General features: G+C 38.6%; 1 pseudogene; it reads right to left on the bottom strand.

The window, feature by feature from the left end:
- Positions 1-2093: 2093 nt before the first annotated feature.
- LOC143595549 (putative aldehyde oxidase Art an 7) lies at positions 2094-4118 on the bottom strand (annotated as a pseudogene).
- Positions 4119-9159: the final 5041 nt, after the last annotated feature.

The raw sequence follows: 9159 nt of genomic DNA, 5'->3' as shown, positions 1-9159 counted from the left end.
GCTCGTCTGCGTAAGAGGAGCGACCTCTACGAGCGGGCCCAAACCCATAGTACTGCCCCATGACCATACTAGGCACTCGTCTGTGTAAGAGGTGCGACCCCTACGAGTGGGCGGATCAAACCAGCAGTCCCTACCCTTAGAGTTCCAATGGTAAAGTGATCACTTACTCGAATCTGGTGCACTATCATCGAAAAACCATAGATAACTGTTCGCATTGCTCATCATGAAACATAACTTAAACACGTAATCGTTTGCTTAGCTTGTAAATATACCATGATAAAACATTATTTAAATACGTGTCCCTCGCCCCGAAAACAGTTTAAAATGGTGAAAACAGTGAAAATAGGGGCTGTGAGACTCACCTGTGGTTCTTGTTAAGGGATTAATCGAGATTCAGGTTTTCTTGGTGTTGGCCTCGGAATCGAAGGTCTAGAATACGATTAAATAACAAGTATATATATTAAGATCAAGATATAGGGGTTGGAAAGTAGATCTCAAGGTTATAATCTCGGCTTACCTAGTAACAGGATCGGAGCTGGAAACAACGGATGCTTGGGAAAGGATTAGTGCAAGTTTGTAGTTCTTTGAAGTGTGTTTTGGGTGATAATTTAGGCTACAAATTTATAGGCAAACTCAAGGGAACATAATCCCTTGCTTTAGGGAATTGTAATCTTTTGAAATGATGATAAAGTATGGAAATTATTATTATTTATTAAAAAGAGTAGAAAAGTAGATTAAAGATTCTGATTTGATATGGACAGGACATGCAGGGCTGTGGCTGGTGAGAGTGGGTGGCTGGCAGTTGACTTTTACAGTTTGCTTTTTCAGTGCTTTAGACAGTGTACAGTAAAAAGTAGGAGTTTTCTGAAACACGCAACCGCCCTCTTTTGGGCGGGGACAATTTCCTTAAATCTGATCATTTTGACTAAGTGTTCTGCGCGTATAACTTGGTGCGCATAGCTTTCTGCGTGTAGAACATTTCTTTGCTGCGGGTAGGTGCGTAACCTTCTCGCAGTTAGGGACATTTGAGTTTCATTTGTAGATTCTCCAGGTGGTTTTGGTATTTCAACATAGTGATCAGTCATGTTGAAGTCAATTCCATCCTGGAGCTTCAGACAAACTAGCTCTCAACGTTCCCGCCATGCGGGTAGGTTAGTTCCCTTCCGCACGCGCATAAACGATGTAGGATGCACCCGCCTTAGCATCATGCGGGATGGTCAACCCATAGACAACATAACGTTTAAGTTACATGAAAACATAAGGCCAAAACGTTCACGCATGGCGCATATAACATATGCTCACGCTGGTTCTTAACATGGTGCGCTCGCGCAGGGCGCACATAACACATGCACGCGCTGACTAACATGGCGCGCTCGCGCAGGGCAAACATAAATGCCCGCGCTGATTCTAACATATGCTCGCGCCGGGCGCACATAATGTGCCCGCGCTGATCCTTAACATAGCGCGCTCGCGCAGGGCGCACATAACAAATGCACGCGCTGACTATCATGGCGCGCATAATATTTACAATCACCTAATTATTAGGTTGATTACTTAGTTTAAGGGGTTGGGAATTTACCGGGTGTCACAACCAACCAGCATGGCTTGTGCGTAGTCCACTGTTGGTGGAACAGGAATACTATTCAGCCGGCTGTACCTTCTAGGAAACCTACCTTCGGCTATAAATACTCCAACACCTTGGAATGGTAAGGACATCATCTGATATCTCAATCTTATCTAGCAATCTCTTAATATACACTTATATTCAGAGCAATCTAGTCTGATTCTCACGCCGGAGGGTGGTCACAAGGAGGAACCCCCCCTTCTCAGTGACGAGCTTACGGTGTTTGTTTTGCAGGTCCCCTGAACAACCTTCTCTGCTAGATCTCATCCTCGTGGGAAACATTACTTAACCCCCAGATTATCTATAATCTGTCCAGGGTTCACTTAGTGTTTCTTCACTGTGCCATGTAATTTTCGTTATTTTTTATAAATGTAATTATTTAAGTAAACTTTAGTGACTATTTCACAACTAGTATTACGACCTATAGAAGTTACATGTTTCGTTTTTACAAGGTCATGAATGCCTATTATGCCCCTTGATGATTCATCACTCTAAACCAAGTTTATAAACATGATATATACCAAAGCTCTAGAAAATTTCTATTGCTACAACAACACAACATCATTTCCTAGTCAATATGGACCCAAATACCCTGTCCAGGAACACCAAGGCGATTCACAAACAATAAATAGTACCCAGGAGGCGCAATCTTTCCCGATGGTGGTGCGAGAGCAGAGATTACGTTATTCGCAATCCCCTTAATCGGAGGAACAATCAGTCTTTGATTTTGGGAGAAACCATGAGTTGTGAATGGCGGATAAAGCAAGGTTAGTTTAGCCTCACCAAGGTTTAACTGTATTTTAGTTTTGAATGTGACTGATACCTTAAACATGGCCCCATATTTAACACCTTATCCGTACGGGCAACATTGATTTCAGGCCTATCTTTATTAAGTGCCGGATCCAAGTATGGAGGTGAGAATTTCTCGACTCGCAAATTGGTCGGGAATTTGACATTGTGAGTGTAGAACTGGTGTGGGTTGCTCCCAGCAACCAATATCTTTGTGTCCGGTAACAATGCTGAGCTGGAATGGTACATTCTAGCAATTGTTGTCGGAACCATTTCTTTAAACCTTTGACCCATAGGCTTAAATGGAGAATATATGAGCGGCGTGAAGTTAGGATCTATGGCATTCTCCCAAGCAGCAGTACCCCTTTTTGCGCCGTTAAGCATGATGAGATCTCCGGTTGGAAGGTGTAAAAGATCACCCATGACCCTCGGGTGCGGCATTTCTTGTTCGTTCTCCCAATTTGCACCTGGATTCATAGGATGGATTCTATGACAGTCCTTTAACCCAGGTACGTAATTCTTTTGTTCCATAGGCTTTGCATCAACAGCTTCAAATGCATCTGGCTTGTTACCCCCGCAAATGACAACCTCAACGTTAAGCGGATGTGAATTGTCATCCGAGAGTTTTAGTGGGAGAAGGCTGAGACTCCGGAAGCAGGGTAGTTGCGAGACCCCCCAGGCAACACTGGAAATTCTTTTAGAACCTGTCCGTTTAACGGGTTTAAGTTGATGGCACGGTCGTTGGCAAAAATGAATACATTTCCGTCGGGAAGTAAGAACACGAACAGGTAGAGATTGTTCTCGATGAACCGGTATATTCCCTTAGGCGGGGTGCATGTTTGTTTCAGGAAAGGCAAGTCGAATCTCTTGGGTTTGAAGTCTAGTGATGGTGGCACGATCTCAATGGTCCAGGCCTCCTGTCCCCCCACGACTATCGCGCTTCCATCTGGCAAAACTTGGTTAGTTGCGTACCTGTGAACAGTTCAATATCGATTCGTACGATTATACAATGTATCACATATGTAATCGCTTAATTATAACGTACATATACACAATACCATCTGTTGTCAGCGAGGGCGTTTTTTCGGTCAATGAAGTTGGCATTCAGATTATCTTTAGGCCGCATTCTAATAGTTCTGACACCACTGAAGGTACCTCCAGTAGCAACCATGTTACCATTAGGCCACAAGTTTCCTGATGAGCACCATGGTTCACCTGACAACTGCCATATATAAACATAAGCAGACCTTCACATTTGGAAGGAATATATGTAATGCTCCAAAATAAAGGATTGTTTAATATTGGTTTTGGGTTTTGATATTTTATCTTTCTTGATTAGTACAGATTAAATGTAGGTCTTTTCGATTTAGTTTTTTAATGCATCTGAAGCTCAGTTTTACTACAAATCCGTGTGTTGTGTACTAAATAATTTTTTTTTATCAAACAATAATTAATGAACTCTCCTCGTATTTTGGCAATATATATGTAACTAGAAGCATACCACAATGGGTTTAACTTTTCTTGTTTTCCAGTCGTAAGCGACAGCATGAGCGAAACAATCTGGCTGGTTTTTTACGTCTATATTAATCGGACAGTTTCCCTTATTAGGCAATTTTAAAGCTGAGGGCCCGAGTGTCGTTGCATCAAACCATATCACCTGATCGTTAGGCATCAATTGGAGTTGCATGGCACCCACACCAGCATTCCGATTATAAATTGAAGGAGGAGGAGGGCGGGGATGCAGGTTTTTATCAACAGAGAATCCATTGGATCATTCTAGTTGTTTACATCAAATCAAACAATATCCTTTATAATTGTATGACCAAAAGATCTGTGGATAATATACAAGGGAAAATCTTGAGGGGATTAGATTCCAACAATAGTTTAAGGTTGTTATTAACCACATATAACTAAATATACAGGTTATGAATTTCGTCTTGCGTCCAAAGGACACAAATTATCTGAAATCCTAAAATAAATGTTTTTGCACTCCATTTGAACCGTGTGGTTAAAGATTTGACACTTTTTTTTAATAAACTAGAGGCCTCACTAAATAAGCAGGGAACTACAAGACTTAGTTAAAAAAACACACACACACTAAAATAACAACTTAGCTAAAGACTATTAAACTAAGCAAGACACTATGGTATTTATAATACGGTTATAAGAAAGCTACTGATACGGATTGGGTCGAACGCATGTATGCGATTGGACTTTATCTACTACTAGACGGGTGCCCACGCGATTTGCCGGGTATTTGGTATTCATGGTTTGATCTAAACCCTTAAAACCGGTCATTGGTGTGGTTTCAGTGTTTGGTTTTCGACGTCAAAAAGATGTTACTAACGGTTGGACTCACGAGTTAACATAAGACTGTCAAAACTGAATGTGAACACCCAACATAGTAATTTATTTAATATATAAAACTATAACAATATCATACTCAAATTAAAGTAAATAAAATGCTCGTGTTTATGGTGTAACTATTTTAGAAAAATATTAAAGTAAGAAAAAGTTATGGTCGTTTAAAATTTGTGGGGGAAAGTTGGGTTAAAATTGAAATTTAAGTTAATATATGGTTAAAGATAAATGGGTAAACATGTAATTATTCTTTCATTTAACAAAAGTTGACTAAAATTGAGGGTGAAAATTATAAATATTTTAAAGAGTTAAAATAAACCGTATGAATAATGTGTTTAAAAGATAAGTTTGTCCAATTTTATATATGTACCTTATACATTATTTGTTATAAATTACTTAAAATCAAGTTTGTTAATTTGTTATTGTCTCCTATATATAATATAGTATAGATATTCAAGAGGTAATCAAAAGGTGTAAAACACGTTATACAACCCAATAAAGCATATAATATGCACCTCTTTGTTTAGAATAAACTATTACTTATTGTTCCTCTATCCCACACTAACGAAGAAAAAAAAATGGAACGAAATCATGAAACATAAAAGACCGAAACTTTCGTAAATTATCAGTTTATTTAAACTACTTTTAATCGATGAAAAAACAAGATCCATCAAAATAGAAACTTATGCCAATTATTATTATATTAGTTTTAGAGCCCGTGTAACACACGGAATGATCCAAATTACAAAATTACATAATGTATATGGAAAAACGTTTTACTTCTATATTATGTGTACATAAATTGACTTTATTTATATCACAAAATGATTATTATAAATGAACTTAATAAAAAAATGCACGTGTAAAAACGTACCCGAGACGTTCATTCTATTGAAAATTTCATTCTCAATATCATATATGTATTACTGAAAGAATGTTGGTTATGAACCAATTTCGGGAAGAAAACTTCTCATACAATAGTAATTACTTTTATTGATATATTAAGGATTATTGGATTAAAATAATTCCATCTTTAATGAGTTGACCAATAATAATCTCACCTGAGTTATTTTCCTATAGTAGTCCCACATTTTCCATGTTTTTTGTTTTATGATCTCCAGTTAAAAATAATTAACGGCGTTAACCTTTTGCAGATGTGACTATATGATTTGGCCTTTAAAAATCAAACGTGGCTTTTTTTTTCTTTCTAGGGTTATTACGTGGAATCCCACACCCATATAACCCCAAACTACATATTGGAGCCCTAATTCCACCGCCGGAGTAGCTACGGCACCACCTCCGTCGCAAGTGTGTCAGAATCAAGTGAAGGTGGCAAAAAGCTTGAACTCTAAGAACTACCCAGTTGATTATCAACAATATTATCATCTGGGTGTTGCTCAAATTGACCCAATTGTTCCGGGTTATGCTCAAAATTCACAATTGAAGAATTAGGGTTTGCGTTTCCACGCCAGAAGCTCAGTAAGTTCATCAATGGCGGATTTAGCTTTTTTAATAAGCCAGTCCACATTTTTACTTGGCCGGTCATACCCAAGCCGGTATTTCATGTCGTAAAACTGTATTGCAGTATGCGTAGACAACCGTACACGGCAGTCTCTTGGACCTTTCCCCGTACAGACCTTACTGGGTCTATCTGTCCGACTGTAAGGCCCTGTTACCGGTTCCTCACATTTGGACGTTGGATTTACTCATTAATATAATTCTAAATATCATAGTTAATAAAAACATTCACGGAATATTAAAACATTCATAAAACATTACACGTTAATCCATAAACTTGTCTTAACAATCATTTTGTCTTTCAAAATCTAAAACGTAAATTAATAACGTCTTGAGTCTTCAGTTGTCAGACTCTTATTCTTCTGCCATGTGTCCTCATCAAGCGAGCTGCCTCATTCTACTCACCTGTGTGCATAATAAAAGTCAGTTACGCTGAGTGAGTTCTAGTTAATCAGGTAACATACAATACGTTCATTACTTCATACTTTCGTACATACTTTATATCCTCTTACTTCGTACATCGTATATATTCTTACCTTCATACTTTATTCTAAATTCTACTTTACATTATTCTATTCTGCCTCGAATATTATTAGGGTCCGGTCCCTTTTTCTGGCTTGAGTATTATTAGGGCTCAGTCCCTTTTTCTGCCTTGAGTATTATTAGGGCTCAGTCCCTTTTCTGCCTCGAGATTATAAAGGGCTCGGTCCCTTTTCTACATTGAGTATTCTTTGGGCTCAGTCATTTTTCTGCTTTGAGTATTATTAGGGCTCAATCCCTTTCTTCTGTACCTGGCTACCTCTTACATTCGTTCATAACATACATACATATCATTCATACATTATATATAACATTCATAACCATAGGTATAACTTGACAGTGCGTGCAATATCCGAAGATCGTTCACGTACCGACAAGCAACCATTTATACTTTTCACATAATCACTTATGGCATAAACTTATCACTTAAGATAAATGTATTGGCAATTCACATCGAGTATGCACACAGCCCCGAAAACATAACAAGGAATGGGGCTAGAACTCACCTGAACGCGGTTACGTTCACCGTTAATAGTTATTCCCTTCTTGAGTTGTGAACGGCTAACTGTATAATATTTACACGTATCAATTAACTATTACTACTCATATCACGTTTCTATCTTTATATGACCCACAATGAACGGGGGTCCGGGGGCAGCGCCCCTGGCAGCAGGGTTCTAGGGGCGGCAGCCCCTAGCAGGGTCCAAGGGGCAGAGCCAATGGAAAAATTTTATTTCCATTAACTGTCGTAACACATTTTCCATTAGGATTTTAAATCATTATTTAATTCGCTAACTCAAAAGTTCAAGGGCTTAATTTTAATTTATTCATTCTTTTTCTAAGTCCAGGGACTATTCTGTCATTTTATTAAACTTTCTAGTTCGTTATCCAGTCTTTAACGAGTTTGGGTTCATTCGTTACTTCTGTCTCTCATAACGAATTGGCTAATTCGTTACTTTATAACGAATTGACTTTATAACGAATTGATCTTATAACGAATTGAACCTTGCAACGAATGACCCCTTTTATAATGAATGACCCTTCTAACGAATGAGGGTTCATTCGTCATTTCTCATAACGAATTGTCTGACGAATTGCGTAAAGAAATGCTTAACGAATTAGGCTACTTCGTTATTTTTCCTTAACGAATGGGCGTGCCCAGTTCGTTACACGCGCCTAGGGTTTAAGGCATCTGACAGAATGTCAGATGTCCTTTCAAACATTCCCCTCACCGGCTGTGCCGCCTTTCTGGCGCCGTTGCCGCCGGAAAACCGAAAATCTCACCGGAAGAACGAAATATCTTAGTTTCTCCACCATTTTTCACTGTGTTTCGTCCCGTTCGATCCAGTTCTGAGCTAGGGTGACCCTGTAACACCCCGTAACCGCAGCGGAAACGTACACGGGATGCAACAGACACATCTGATATCAACAGCATTGCTTATAAAGAAAACACCACTACATTAATTTATAACATATTACAATGTTGCGAGTTGCGTTACTGTCTAGGTGTTACACACATATATTACCAATAAAACATTAATAAGTTCATTACAAAACATAGAGCAGCAAGCTTCCAACAGGTAGCACAGATATTTAAGCACATATCAATCATTCCAACTTGGGCATACCTAGAAAACATGTAAAGAAAACGGGTCAACTACGAATAGTTGGTGAGTTTCACTAATTTAAATAAACACTGACAAATCATTTTTAATAATCATTTATTAACCATATAATCATGCTGGGAACTAAGTTACCCCAGAACATTTCCAATAACTTTCTGGGAACTATGTTACCCCAGAACAATAATAACCCCTGGGAACTATGTTACCCCAGAATAATAATAACCCCTGGGAACTATGTTACCCCAGAATAATAATAACCCCTGGGAACTATGTTACCCCAGAACAATAACAACCCCTGGGAACTATGTTACCCCAGAATAATAACAACCCCTGGGAACTATGTTACCCCAGCATAATATCAACCCCTGGGAACTATGTTACCCCAGAATAATATAACCCCTGGGAACTATGTTACCCCAGAACAATAATAACCCCTGGGAACTATGTTACCCCAGAACAATAACAACCCCTGGGAACTATGTTACCCCAGAACAATAACACATTATAAACATTTTATATATTCTATGCATCAGTCCATATATATATAAATGTACAAGTATTTCCATACGATCGGTATGTACTTAAATACTTTAAATAAGACATGTTTTCCGCCCCGGGAAAATATAATTAAAACAATTCATTAAAAGGGGCTCGTGAAAACTCACCTTTGGTGAGTCGATGAGTAATATAAGGAACAGCTAC

Source organism: Bidens hawaiensis, unplaced genomic scaffold (genome assembly GCF_021521415.1).
Source record: "Bidens hawaiensis isolate Kalapana, Puna unplaced genomic scaffold, B.hawaiensis_p1.1 tig00045319_1, whole genome shotgun sequence".
Lineage (NCBI taxonomy): Eukaryota > Viridiplantae > Streptophyta > Magnoliopsida > Asterales > Asteraceae > Bidens > Bidens hawaiensis.
Note: the sequence above shows the minus strand (reverse complement) of the source record. Positions and strands in the feature narration are given on the sequence as shown.